The sequence below is a fragment of the Mus caroli genome, chromosome 18, assembly GCF_900094665.2.
Source record: "Mus caroli chromosome 18, CAROLI_EIJ_v1.1, whole genome shotgun sequence".
NCBI lineage: Eukaryota > Metazoa > Chordata > Mammalia > Rodentia > Muridae > Mus > Mus caroli.
In genome coordinates this window covers 10,558,382-10,574,171 of record NC_034587.1, presented here as the reverse complement: position 1 = coordinate 10,574,171, position 15,790 = coordinate 10,558,382, and positions in this window count along the sequence as shown.

Below are 15,790 nucleotides of genomic sequence, written 5' to 3'. Positions count from 1 at the left end.
TAAAAACCAGGCCCTACCATCCGCTGCTGTCATTCTGTGGGGAGCTTAGGTGTGGTGCATTGTGACGGCGAGCTGTTTTCTTTAGAATGTACTATCCATCTTCCCCAGGCCCAGAAATTACATCCTAAATAATTAAAGTCACCACGCACCTGCACTGAGACTCCAGCTAAACCATTTTAATAGTAGAGATCTGGACAGCTCATGGACAGGAGTGAAAGAGCCCAGAATAGAATTCACCTCTGTTGTCCACTGAAGCCTGCTGGGCTTAGAATCATCTCTTTTATGCCTTTTCCTGGTGTCTCCAAAAGAAAAATGAGTCCACAACACCCTTACTTCTCAACATTCATCCCCATGCGGCTGGAGATAAGACGCCATGTGTTTGCCTGGCTCTGCTCTGTGTTACATGTACGGATAAGCGCTGTACTTGTCCTAGGAATTCTAACTGACTCTGCACCTCACAGATGTAGAGGCCTGAGATATTAAACAAGTGAGGATTATGGATGCCTGACTTGCAGGCCTCCTTTGAAGACTCCAGGGAACATGGAGGCATTAATCTGTTTCCTCTGCTCTTTCTCCAGAGTGTTTGGCTTTATCAGGTGGGTCTCAGGTCACACTTTCTCACTCCTCATGTCTCCAGCCTTGACTTCCCCCACTTTCCTTCTGCTCACATCTTTCCTATCTCTCCTCAGCCCTTAGCTTTATCCAGAACCAAATGTTCTATTCGTTTCTGGCACTCCCATTAGGGTAACTGAGAGAGAAAGGTGTGAGGGATGCCTACTGAAAGTCAACAATCCAGCCGCTCACAAATGCACACCATGGGCAGCAGCTGTGTCCTCTTCTTCTGGTACACTTTTGTTTATACACTGGGTACTGAGAAAGGCCTTCTGCCCAAAAGAGAGAATTATTCAGAAATTCCTCAGACATTCAACTCTCTCAGGAAGACAGTCCCTTGCCTTTTAAGGCTGTCAAAAAAAGAACAAAACAGTCCACTTAATCAGTGGCAAAATACTTGCTATTGTCCAGGATTCATATTACCTGCGTGCCTCTGAAGCAACCATAAACAGCAAGACCAAGGCAAACCCATGAAAATTGTCTCTGGAATACCATTTTCTTCATTCCAGTCTCCATCCGGATGTCAGGGCCCTGCACAGTTGTGTAAGGAATGTGATGTTTCTATGGGTTGGAGGAAGGAAGATGAATTAGCATAGGGTCAAGTGTTCCCAGGAAAACCAGGGTCTTTCTAAGTAGTCCTGGTTGTCCTAAAATGTGCTGTGTACACCAGGCTGTCCTAAGACAGAGATCTGCCTACATCTGCCTCCCAAGTGCTGGGATTAAAGGTGTGTGTCACCATGCCTGGCTACTTATTGTTTCTTTTGCTAGTATACAAAACAATAGGTTTTATTAGCACATCTGTATGGGTTTACATATATATATATATATATATATATATATATATATATATGTGTGTGTGTGTGTGTGTGTGTTATATATGTTACTGTACCTTACTCATACTTTCCCACTACTACCCCGATGCCATATATGAAAGTGATTCTTTGTTTTTCTATCTTCATTATCCTGTCTCATTCTTCCTCCCTTCTGAACAATTCTCTGCTCCTCATAACCTCCTTCTGCTTTCATGCCACTTGTGTGTGTGTATGTGTGTGTACATATATGCACACACTTAAGTGTGTGCATCTTTAAGCATGCCATACTCTTCTGCAGTTTGCACTCTAATTAGCATCTGGCTCCCTGTGTCCCCCCCTGTGGCTTTCTGTGACTCTAAGGGGACCAGTGGGGAAGGGAGCTGTCTGCTTGGCCAGTCAGCAGCAATTCCTTTTTCTGCTCACAAAAGAAGCAGGGCTGGGTGGAGCAGATGCCTTCTTTCCATCTGCTAAAGGAGGCTATTTTCCTCCACTTTGCAGTTTGTCCCTCTTGAGAATATGTGTTCAGGGCACCCTGGAAAAGTCTAGATACTTGCACAAAGTCCATGTGGTGAAAATCAGATAAATGTTTTGCTAATAAAAATATTACTTATTTGGATTCATGATTTCCTTGCTGGAAATAAACAGGCAACCAAGGTAAAACGAAAATTTAAAAGAACATGCCATGTGGTGGAATCTAGAATCTTCCCCAGTAAGGGTGCTGTGAGCATCGCTGAGACAACAAACAACAAAGGGTTTAGAATTCTCAGAAACCCAGTTGGCAAAAAAGTAGTAGCACAGTTTTGGAAAATGAATGCCAATTAAAAACAAACAAACAAACAAACAACCAGCCAATTGCTAGGTGGGTAGAAGACTTTCAAACTACACCTCATGCTATGTCAAGAGGTTCTATGAAAGGCAGGGCTAAGAGCAGACTAGATTCCACCTCCCAACCTCCAACAAACAACTCTGGTCAGCTAGCAGTCAATAAAGAGAAAAATGTGTCACCAGCCAAGATTACAGCTCCCTGTAGGTGCGGGGAACTGTTAGCATTTTCAATATTAAGGTACATACACTTTCTAGACATGAAATTAATATACCCACGACAGATTATAGTGTGGTATAAACTTTCATCTTATACATACCTAGAAACCGAAAAGCCTATGTGATACTTTTTTGTTTTCTTCTTACTTCATTGTACTTAGAGTGATCAGAAGCCAAACCCACATCACTTGCAGGCATCACCCATGCGGAAGTGAAGCTGGGCCTTAGGAAAATAAGCTGTGTTGACAGGCATGATGTGGCCAGCAAGAACTGGGCTGGAGTTAGAGGGTTCTGTTACCCAGTCTGGGCTTTACCACCTGTAGCTCTCTTAAAACATTGCTAGATGGGGCAGTCCACTCCCTCTAGGTGATCTGGGAGTGGGTCTTTTTGGTTTCAAACCTTGACCAACCCACCCTGTAAATACTGTGGGTTCTGGTTTTCAACCCAAGGTTTAAGCCAACCTCTTTTTTTTCTCTGGCAAGTTGTTCTTGATCCCTCACGTTCCCATGGCTCTTATTTTTAAAACTACAATATGCAGTGAAAAAATCTTCCTCTGTCCCAAGTGGAGTGGAGCAGAGTGGCTGACACCTTTAGGATTCCCTTCTTATCATTTAACATTTCTAAGCAAACACAGTGTGCCAGGACTGTAGCATGCCACAGTCAGCATCTAGCATCCAAATTAGACACCAATAGATCTACATAAAAGGGGAAAACAGAGGCAGGGGGTGAACATGAGAGGATGAAGCATGGGAAGAGACAGGGTCTCTGCCACAACACTTCAGACTCCTGCTGAGCCAAGACTTAAGATGACAGCCAATTTTAAACCAAGTGATATAAAATCATCAGTAATGAATCTTTTATTCTCCTCCCTCCCTCCCTCCCTCTCCCTCCCTCCCTCTCCCTCCCTCTCTCCTCTCTCTCTCTCTCTCTCTCTCTCTCTCTCTCTCTCTCTCTCTCTCTCTCTCTCTCTCTCTCTCTCTCTCCCTCCCTCCCTCTCCTGCTACAGAACATAGGGGCAACACCTTCTCATGAACAGAATCCTTCTAAATCCCCTCTCAGCCGCATTTTGATCCCCTCCCCAGTCCCCATGGCCCCTCCCCCCTGTGCACTTTCAGTTTGAACTCAGAGAGCCAGCAGGGAGGCCAGGGAATGAAAGTGTGGGGCAGTCTGCATGTCTAATTCCATGACAGACATGTGGTGAATCTAAAGGCCACCCCTGGAAGCATCTTTGATCTCTGGAGGCCTCTGCACATTCTACTTCCCCTCCACAGGGCTAGTGCCTAGGGGACACCCTCCCCAACCTTCTCACCCCACCCCAGTATAACCCTCCCCTTTATGCGTACCCAATGCTGCCCTTACACAAGATTTGTTTTTGCAGCTCATTCTTGTTCCCTGTATTGTACTCTTTATCCTGTTAATTCTTTTTGCTGTATATATTTATCCCCTCCAATCTGAGAGTGGAAAGGGATCCTGTCCACAGCTACAGGGAAATACTTAAGCATAAAGCCAAACAGATTCATCAGAATAGGAACAGAATCAATAATTGAACACTTTAATGAACTAAGGCAAAAAATAAATATTTTAAGTGGCAACACTTCTAATAACCTCCTGTTCGTGAAGGTTGTCCATGATCTGCCCAGAGGGACACTCCCAAGGCAGGAGAGAAGCTGGGAGAGCTGCCCAGAGCTCTTGTGTTCTCAGCTTTCATGGCCCAGTTGGTTTCTCTCTTTTAACAAACAGCAAATAAAATCCACGAGCCCCTGTGATAAGCTCTAAGAAGGACAGGGAAATAACAAGAGTTTATGCCCATCCTTGGAGGGACCCCGTTCAAACTAAGGATCCATTTCTCCTGAAATTCTGAGCCACAGAGCGTGTCTGGGACAGAGTGAGAGACTCAGAGGACAGGTGATGCAGAGAAGGGTGTCCTGAGGGACATCTGCATGGTGCTAGCCAAATGCCAGGGAGTGGCAAACCCTGAGATGCAAAAGGAAAAGGCTTTTCTCGGTTTTCTTGCTTCTCCCCCATCCCCATAGGTCACATTGTCTCCTCAGATCACTGCTCTTCCTTTCCAGGGTCTAAAATGATTTAATCCCAAGGGAGGAGGTGGCCTAGTCAGTAAAGTGCTTGCTAGGGAAACTTTAGTCCAACCCCTCAGAACCCACCAAAAAGAAAAAAGCCAAGCATGTTGGTGTGTGCCTATCATCTCAGAGAGGGAAAAGTTGAACTGGAAAGATTCCAGAGTCTCAATACCCAGCCAACCAATCAAGTTCCAGACCAAGTGAAAGATTGTTTCCAAAACAAGGTTGTTAGGAACTAAGAAATAACACCTCAAGCTGACCTCTGACCTCCACAAATTTATGCATCTGCAAACAAGAGCATGCAAACTTATGTACACACACACACACACATACACACCTCAGTGGTTTAATAGCAGGACATTCCTTGGATGAACAATTACAATAAAATTAAGTTAGACTTTCCATGAGAACTCTGTGAATCTCAGATGGTGGATAGCTGCAGTAGCTAGGTCTGCCAGGGAAGAGAAAGATGACTTCCGTATCCTTTGCTTTTGTCTGTTTGTTTGTTTTTATTGGATATTTTCTTTATTTACATTTCAAATGTTTTCCCCTTTCCAGGTCTTCCCTTTGGAAATCCTCTATCCCATGCTCCCTTCTTCTGCCTCCATGATGCTGCTCCCCCACAGGCCTACCCACTCCTGGAACACCCTCAGGCCCAAGGGCCACACCTCCCGCTGATGTTCAACAAGGCCATCCTCTGCCACATATTCAGCCAGAGTCATGGATCCCTCCGTGTACTATTTGGTTGGTGGTCTAGTCCCCAGGAGGTATGGCCTGTTGACACTGTTGCTCCCTCGATGGGGCTGCAAACCCCCTCAGCTCCTCCAATCCCTTCTCCATCTCCTTTATCTGGGAACCCTCCCTCAGTCCAATGGTTGGCTGCCAGCATCCTCCTCTGTATTTGTCAGGTTCTGGCAGAGCCTCTCAGGAGGCAGCCATATCAGGCTTCCATCAGCAAGCATTTCATGGCATCCACAATACCGTCCAAGTTTGGTAGCTGTATGTGGGATGGATCCCCAGATGGGGTGTTCTCTGGATGGTCTTGAGACTGGAGGCCCCAGGCAGTTTAGAGGTCATGTGGGGTGGGGGGTGGAGACATCTATGTGGAGACGAGGTGGGGAAAAGGTATGGGATGTGAGGAGTTGGAAGGTTAGGGGGGGAGAATGTAATTTGGAGTGTAAAAAATAAATTGAATTTAAAATATGTGAATGAAATGTGTCATATTTTTTAAAAATTATATTTGTGAAGTAATGATACTCATTTTGTTTCCCCCACTGGGAACAATAAGTGTGCATTAGTGCATTTATAAATAATGAGCTTTTGTGGAATGCAGCAAATAGGATAATTTTATCAATATTTGAATTATAAGGAAATCACAGGAAAACAAGTCACAAGATATACTTGGATTTACTTCCATCCCCTTCATTTATAAGTTAAAGTTCATCATATTTTCTACTATGTTTATAAGAATAAGTCTCCATGGTAGTAATCTTAAAATAAAAAAGTGGGGCTCAAGAGATAGCTCAGCCTCTGCTCCATACTTGGTCTCTATATTTCCTCTAGTGAGTAATTTGTTCCCCCTCCTAAGTACCCCTGAAGCATCCACACTTTGGTCTTCCTTCTTCTTGAGCTTCATATCGTCTGTGAATTGAACCTTGGTTATTCCAAACTTTTGGGGTACTATCCACTTATCAGTGAGTACATACCTTGTGTATTCTTTTGTGACTGAGTTACCTCACTCGGAATGATATTTTTCAAATTCCATCCATTTTCCTGAGACTTTCATGAAAGAGGAAAAGTATTCTAAGGGAGACCACAGGAGCAGGTAGGGGACACTTGCAGAACATGGCATAGGTTTGGCATCTGTGAGAGGAGAGAGAGAACGTAGGATGCACCTAAGCAGAGTTTTGAGAATGATTCGATGCCTAAATAGTTCTAAAGTCCCCTGGTGCACCTGTATTAGAATCGGACGGCCATGCTCAGTTGCTGACTGAGCGCTGCCTGTGGAGGTGTTTAGCTACCGTAGTAGATCCAGAAGCTTGAGTCATCAGTCAGTCATACTCCCACATCCAATTAAGATCCCTCACCCTAACTACCTGAATCAGCTCCATTCTGACAAAGCAGCAAAGGGACAGGGAGTACAGCGTCCCCAGGCCTCCATGTCACACAACCTCCAGGCCTCCATGTCACACAACCTCCAGGCCTTCATGCCACACAACAGTTAGCCGAGTTTCATGCCAATGGGCACGGTCAGATGAGTTCCAGAAAGGGAAGACAAAGTATGTGTGTTCCATATTAAACATTTCAGAATTCTTCTGGGTCAATTTTAATAAAACCTGTTTTACATATAGAATATTAAATCTGAGAAGATGACAGGCAAAAAGTGCTGGGTAGTGAACCCAGAGTTCTAACCTAGCTCTGGTTCCAAAGCCATCTATAAAAGGACATCTCAACTGCAGTGGTTCATAATATATTGAACTACTACTAAGTTTTAAGTCACACTACATTTTCTAATCCTATACTATTATAGACAAAGCACTCAGATTGTACACACATACAGAGATCTTGCTTGGGAGCAGGTACTTGACCCACAACCACTCTCCTCCTCTAGGAGAGACCAAGGCTAATTTTTGCCAATCTATTGAGGCTGTGACTGACTAGCACAGCCATCCAATGGAGTGTGCTTCTTGGTGAAGCTCACATGCTCTGTAATAATGAACATATTCTAACCATGACCCAGGAGCCAAGACCCAGCTCTTGGCCACTTTCAGGGCTGAAGCAAAATCAGCAGTCAACATCCCGACAAGATTCTGGGCACAAGAGACCAGGTAGATGGCTATCTATCTACAAGAGTCCTTAGAACTAAATTCTAATCCAAGAGTGAAAAACCCAAACTGAGGATACATATTTACTCATACTAAAGGGTATTGAAGCAGAAAGCCAACTTAGCTTAGCTACAGAGAAAATACAACTGAATGTGACTGTTAACATGCAGACATCTGTCATCACTTGTGGAGGATGCTGCTCTAATACTGGGAGGTTTTCTCTTGGAAAGCCTAAGAGGATGCTGTGGAGTTTGACAAGCCTAAAATACAACATCCCACATATTCCTGCATGCAAAGATTTCCTTTCCTCTTTTGGAATGACCTCTTGATAGATACTTCACTATCAGTCTTTGGAAATTACCTCAAATGAAAATCAAATAAAAAACAGAAAGCTTTTCAGCTCAGATCCTCTGCTGTCCTGAAAGACTACATTTGGTGAGAAGATGTGGCCCTCATAACCACGACAAATCCAAGTAAACGGCTTGGGTTTTTCCACATCCAGCTAAGGACAGGGATGATAATACCATCACCTCTCACGTTGCAGGGCTTCAAACATTCCTCTGTCACGGGAGCATTTTAAAGTGAAAATAAAATAATAATGCTTTATATAGCAGATGCATCTTCAGCCTCTCACCTTCAAGCCATAGCTTTGTAGGAAGCATTCTTTTCTATATTAAGCAATTACTTGTGAACAAATCTAAACTCAAAGGGTACCAAATTTGTCTTGCCTAAGCCTGCCCCATTCATACCTCAATACCATAGAAACTCAACCCTAGAGGAGAATGATTTGGGCTAAACAACTAATATGCTAGGCATTAATTTTCCACTTCTATCACCTTGAATGCTTTCTAAGATAAGCTCCACAAAATCTTGCTCAGAGAGCTTAACAGCCACTCAGCTCACACATACTGAGTACCTACTCGGGTCTGCCCATTGAGGGGAGAAGTACTGTGCAACTAGGAGTTTGTTGCATGCTCGGGAGTGTTGTGCTGATCTGTCAGTTACAGAGTCAACTTAAATTCATTGCATAGCATTAAAGGTCCTTTATAGCTTGGACCCAACCTGGCTTTGTATCTTTTCCTCCAAAAACCAACATGGCACCCACAGTTCTCATATCAATATGAGAGGCACTTGAAAAATGATAGTTCCATATGAGTAAATGCTTTAAAAGCAATCTGCCTATGGAATTGTCATAACCTAGAACCAAAAGAAACAAATGTAAAATAGCTCAATGTATTTTAACATTGATACAATGGTATTTGGGATATATTATATTTTCATTCTATTATTAAACCAAAGTGGGTTGGGTTTGTTTGTTTGTTTGTTTGTTTGTTTGTTTGTTGTAATATAGCTTCTGGCAAATTTAAAATAGTGTGTGACTTTGATGGCACTTCTGTTGAACAGGATCATTTGCCTTTACACTATCCCTTCCCCTTTGTTACTTGACTTTCGCCTTGACAAGTTTCTAATCTTCACTAAGTGAAGATTTGAACTCTCTGTTCTGAGCCAACATTCCTAACATCTCGTGAGACTCCCCTTATAGTGCTCTATGTACTTTGTGAATATTTTGCCTTCCTACCCCTGATGTTGTTTTGCACTATTTGTTTGCAAATATTATATAATAATGTTAGGCCCAACTTTCCAACTCTAAGTCCTTAGAAGACAATTATGTCTGAAGTATCTCTATTTTCTGGATTGATTTCTAGCATAGTATCTTATGCAATGAGGGTAATCAATAAATATTTATTAAGGAAATGATGAATGAATGGATGAATAAACACATGAACAAAATAATGGATATATGAATCAAGACATTATATTACTCGCAAAATAATAGACACAGAGATCAATGAAATGAAGTAGAGACCACATAAATCAACTATATAAACACAGACAACTGGTTTTTGATGAGACTACAAAGGCAATTCCGAGGAAGAAGGATAGACTTTCAACATAGGAAGATAAAACAATTGGATATCCTTATGCAATGAAGATGAACCTAGCCATGGACCTTTCATATGTCAGAGTTTCTGTCATCGAACTGAAAGCTTTAAAACTTCTTGCTGATAACAGTAGAGAAGCTACAGGACCTTGGGCTAGATGTTGAAGTTTTAGATATCACACCAGAAGCATAATCAATGAAAGAAAAATTGATAATCTGGATGTCATGAAAAGTTGATATTTTTACTCCATGAAAGGTACTGTTGACAGAATGAGCAGACAAGATATGGGTCAGTAGAAAATATTTGTAAAGCATTTATCTGATGAAAAATTTGTATCCAAAAGACACAATGAATCCTTAAAATTGAACAGTAAGAAAATGAAAATACTTATTAAAAAATGGGCAAAATCTCCAACACACGCTGTATCGGACATGGGGAGGGAAGACAAGCACACAGGACCTGCTCTTGGCAGGTAAATGTATGTCGCCCAATGGTGCCTCCCACAGGAGAACAAAGCCAATAACAAGTCAAAGGTCAGAAGGGAAAGTCCTCACTCTGTAGTCCATATTGATGGCATTTAACCTTCTGTCTCTGTGAACTTCATCACTCTAGTGACGAAGTATAAATGGAACATGTATGTGTTCTTTTGTATCAGTTTATTTTCTACTTAATACATCATGGTCACATTTCTTTTTGGCTGTAGTATATGTCAGCATCTCTTTGTATTTCAAGGCCAAATAACCTTTCTTTGTGTACATGTACTATGTCCCTGTTTGCTTTTTGATGCTGTGATAAACACTGGCTAACACCAACTCGAGGAGAAGGGTTTATTATGCCGTATGGTTCAGAGTTCATTGCCAAACAAGATGAGGGCAGAGCTCAAGCTCAAGCAGGAGCTTAGAAGCAGGAACTGAAGCTGAGGCCATGGAAGAAAGCTGCTTCCTGGCTTGCTCAGCTTTCTCTCTTAAACAACCCAGGACTCTCTGCCTGGAGGTGACAGATGGCCCTGGGTGGTGTAAAACAGCAAGGTGTGCAAGCAAGTAACTGGCATTCCTCCATGGCCCCTGCTTCAGCTCCTGCCTGAAGGTCAGGCCTTGAGTTTTTGTCCTGACTTCCATCAGTGACACTATGGAAATGGGAGCCAAATAAACCCCTTCCTCCCGAGTTGTTTTCAGTTACTGTCTGCATCACAGCAATTGAAAGCAAACAAGGATGGAGAGGAAGCAGGGACCGTAAATGACTAGTTAGTTGTAGAACTGGGAGCAAGGAGTATACAAGTTGCCTCTGTAAGATGTTGAAGTATCAGAAAGTTTAAAAAAAATGATCAAAGGAAAACAAACCCTGTAACAGTTGAATATATCCAAGGACATGAGACAAGCGAAGGAGCTCCTGACACTATGGTGGAAAACTTGAAAACAAGAGAAGATAACATCATATTTTGACCGAAAATATGGGATATATACCAGTGATTATTATTTAGCTTTTCCTCATGAAATGTCATTTAACTATCCATTCCTTAAACATAGCTTGATACATTGTGACTTCTTCCAGAAGAGTACAGGATAGCAAATGAAGCCTGGAAGAATACACTGGAGAAAGCCTGGCCAACTGTGTCAGCTAGAGACAAAGACTGACACCACTCTACTAACAAGGTCAACATTATGATTACAGCACAGCCCCTTGATGCAGTCTGAGGAAAGATGACAGTTTACATCTGTGGACTTCCTCTCTCAAACCTATAACTCTAAAACAATCACTCACAGAATACAAGACAACTCCAAAGTGAAGACCATGCTACAGGACATCAGATCTGCCCTCTTTTGAACAGTCAAGATGATCAAAACCATGGGAAATTCGAGAAATAGAGCAGCACAGAACCTAAGGAGACCTGACAAGTGAATTAATGCACTGTCCTAGATGAGAAACGGTAGCATTATCAGGCACGTGAGGAAATATGAATGAAGTGTGGACTTTGGTTCATAATAACATATCAATATTTGTTCATTAATTGCAACACAAGTGCAATATGTTGGTGACATGGGAAGGTAATGTGGGGGTATATGAGAACCCTCTGTAATGCCAAGGTAAATTTTCATTAAATATAAGGTCATTTGAAAATTAAAAGTTTATTTAAAAGGTTTAATCCTGCTGAGAGACCAGCAAAAATTGAATTTTCAGTCATCTCTTCCATGACTAACCCTTGCCCATCACTTTCCATCCTAGAAAAGATGGTTCATAAAGAAGATTTCTCCCGAGCAGCTTGCCAGAGAGGGCATGAAAGCTCTGTACTCTGCTTCCATGTGGTAATCTAGTCCTTTCTTCCATTGGGTTGTTCTTCTGTATCCAGTAAAATATCCTTTAACACGGATGGGTAAGTGCAGGGAGAGCATTCCCTGAATTCTGTTAGCCACTCCAGCAAGCTAATAAAGTTCAAGGGCACCCTAGTCTACGACAGGCTAGTCAGAAGTATAGATGACAACCTCGTATAATTGCCACCTGAAATGGGCAAGGTAGGACATGGTCATGGTATTACCAAACCAACCCCTAAGCCTGTAGAATCTGAAAGTATCTCCAATGTCAGAATGGAGCTGCATTTGATGATACTAGCTGGGGTTCCCTGGAGAACAGCCTCTGGTGGACCAGATAGCCACTCTGTCAAAAGTGTTTGGGGTGGAACGGAGAGAACAAACAAGCACACACTTTGCTTTTCTTCCCTTTATTGTTAACTACCGTGGCTTGGATGAGCATCTGCAGAAAAGCTTATATATTCATTGGTCGGTCCCAAGTTCTGATGCTATTGGGGGGTGTGGATACGCTTGGCTCATTGGAAATGGCACTCCTAGGGGGCTTGGCATGGTTGGGAGAAGTGTGCCATTGTGGAGGCAGGCTTTGAGAGCTCCTAGTGCTCAAGCTCTACCCAGTGTGGAAGAGAGAGCCTCCTCCTGGCTGTCTGTAGAAGACAGTCTTCTCCTAGCTGCTTTCAAATCAAGATGCAGAAAATGTACACCTTCCAGTGCAATGTCTACCTGCCTGCTGCCATGCTTCCCACCATGATGAAAATGGACTGAACCTCTGAAACTGTAAGCCAGCACTGATTAAATGTTTTCCTTTGTAAGAGTTGCCTTGGTCATGGAGTCTTTCACAGCAATGAAACCATAACTAAGACAGGGGGTGATGGAACTTTTAAGGGTCCAGTGGATGAACAGGCATGAGGGAGAAATTGTCCCGAGAGCAAACATTGAGATTCTGGCTCACTCCTGCCTCTCCTTTTCATTTCCTGGTTAACATGAGATAAGTGGCTCCCTTACCCCACACTTAATACAAGGTCACATGGAATGGAAGCCATTGACCTCCCCTGACATCTCTGAAACCACAGGACAAAATAAGCCTTTTCTCTATCTAGGATGATTTTCTCAGACATTTTGTCCCTGTAACAGGAAACTGACTGTTTGGTTTCACATATCACCTTAGTGAGAGAAAGCTAACATGTAACCTATGTCAAGAACACTCTTCCTGGTGAGGAAATAGGCTGGCCCCACTCTTCCTATTTGGACCAGCAGAGCTCTTTTCTGATTTCCTAAGCATGATTTTCTTCCCATCCCTTCTCACAGAGCATCAGCCTTATGTCTTCCCTTGCACCCTTACTCCTGACACTTCTGGGGTAATTCTTTACATCCTTTCTTTTGATAAACAAACATAAAATTCTCAGGGCAAATATTGGACCACAAATGTACATACAAAGAAATTCTATCTATTTCCAGAAACAAAAATTTCCAAGTGTAACTCAGGCTTCAAATTCCCTCAAGATAAAAGATTTTATTTCCTAACATGTCCATTTACCACATTCTTTTGTTTGTTTGTTTTGTTGGTTTGTGGGGTTTTTTTCTTGTTGTTGGTGGTGGGGTTGTTTTTATTAAACTAATAAAATTTATTTTAAAATATACAACTCAGTATGGACATTTTTAAGTCATCAAAATAATATAATAGTTAAATGCTTCTTAAATATACATGATGTCTTCTGAAGCTAAAAGTAACATGCACTCAACCTGTTTTTAAAATCTATTTGGAACATTAAACATGATAGAAGTAGAAAAAACATCTCTTATGAAGTCCTCTATGGAAGAAAATTGTGACAGGTTCCTGATTTACAGAAACCACTCCATCACCAAGAAAGAATATGCAGCATAATTGTGGCTTCATAGAATGAATTGGGTAGTGTTCCCTCTGTTTCTATTTTGTGGAATAGTTTGAAGAGTATTGGTATTAGGCCTTCTTTGAAGGTCTGAACCCATCTGGTCCTGGTTTTTTGTTTGTTTGTTTGTTTGTTTTGTTTTGTTGTTTTTTGGGTTTTTTTGGTTGGGAGATTTTAATGACTGCTGCTATTTCTTTGGGGGTTATAGGACTGTTTAGATGATTTATCTGATCCTGATTTAACTTAGGTATTTGGTATCTATCTAGAAAATTGTCCATCTCATCCAGATTTTCCAGTTTTGTTTAATATAGGCTTTTGTAGTAGGAACTGATAATTTTTTGAGTTTTCTCAGTTTCTGTTGCTATATTTCCCTTTTCATTTCTGATTTTGTNAATTTGGATACTGTCTCTGTGCCCTCTGATTAGTCTGGCTAAGGATTCAACTATCTTGTTGATTTTCTCAAGGAACCAGTTTCTGTTTTTGTTGATTCTTTGTATAGTTCTTTTTGTGTCTACCTGGTTGATTTCAGCCCTAAGTTTGATTATTTCTTGCTGTTTACTCCTGATGGGTGTATTTGCTTCTTTTTGTTCTAGCACTTTTAGGTGTGCTGTTAAGCTGCTAGTGTATGTTCTCCAGTTTCTTTTTGGAGGCACTCAGAGCTGAGTTTTCCTCTTAGCACTGCTTTCATTGTGAACCATAAGCTTGGGTATGTTGTCCCTTCATTTTCATTAAATTCTAAAAAAAAAAAAAGTCTTTAATTTCTTTCTTTATTTCTTCCTTGACCACATTATTATTGAATAGAGCATTGTTTGGCTTCCATGTGTATGTGGGCTTTCTGTTGGTTTGTTGCTATTGAAGACCAGCCTTAGTCCCTGGTGATATGATAGGATGCATGGGATTATTTCAATCTTCTTGTATCTGTTGAGGCCTGTTCTGTGACAGATTATATAGTCAATTTTGTAGAAGATAACATGAGGAGCTGAGAAGAAGGTATATTCTTTTGTATTAGGATGAAATGTTCTACAGATATCTGTTAAATCCAATTGGTTCATAACTTCTGTTAGTTTCACTGTGTCTCTGTTTAGTTTCTGTTTCCATGATCTGTCCATTGATGAGAGTGAGGTGTTGAACTCTCTCACTATTATTGCGTGAAGTGCGATGTGTGCTTTGAGCTTTAGTAAAGTTTCTTTTATGAATGTGGATGCCCTTCCATTTGGAGCATAGATCTTCAGAATTAAGAGTTCTTCTTGGTATATTTTTCTTTTGATGAGTATGAAGTTATCCTTTTTGATAATTTTGGTTAAAAGTTGATTTTATTCAATATTACAATGGCTTCTCCAGCTTATTTCTGTGGACCATTTGCTTAGAAAATCGTTTGCCAGCCCTCTACTCTGAGGTAGTGTCTGTCTTTGATACTGAGGTGAATTTCCTGTATGCAGCAAAATGCTAGGTCCTGTTTACATAGCCAGTCTGTTAATGTCTTTTCATTGGGGAATTGAGTCCATTGATGTTAAGAGATATTAAGAAATATTGATTGCTGCTTCCTGTTATTTTTGATGTTATTTTTATGTTTGTGTAGCTATCTTCTTTTGGGTTTGTTGACAGAAAATTACTTTCTTACTTTTTCTAGGGTATAGTTTCCCTCCTTGTGTTGAAATTTTCCACCTATTATCCTCTATAGGACTGGATTTGTGGAAAAATATTGTGTAAATTTGGTTTTGTTGTGGGATATCTTGGTATGTCCATCTATGGTAATTGAGAGATTTGCCTGGGCTGGCATTTGTGTTCTCTTAGGGTCTATATAACATCTGCCCATGATCTTCTAGCTTTCAAAGTCTCTGGTGAGAAGTCTGGTGTAATTCTGATAGGTCTGCCTTTATATGTTACATGACATTTTACCCTTACTGTTTTTAATATTCTTTTTTGTTTTGTGCATTTGGTGTTTTGACTATTATGTGATGGGAGTAATTTCTTTTCTGGGCCAATCTATTTGGAGTTCTATAGGCCTCTTGTATGTTTATGGGCATCTTTTTCTTTAGATTAGGGAAATTATCTTCTATAATTTTGTTGAAGATATTTCCTAGACCTTTAAGTTGTGAATCTTTGCTCTCTTCTGTATCTATTAACCTTAGGTTTGGTCTTCTCATTGTGTCCTGGATTTTCCTGTATGTTTTGGGTTAGGAGCTTTTTGCATTTTGCATTTTCTTTTTTTTTTAATTTTTAATATTTTTATTACGTATTTTCCTCAATTACATTTCCAATGCTATCCCAAAAATCCCCCATACCC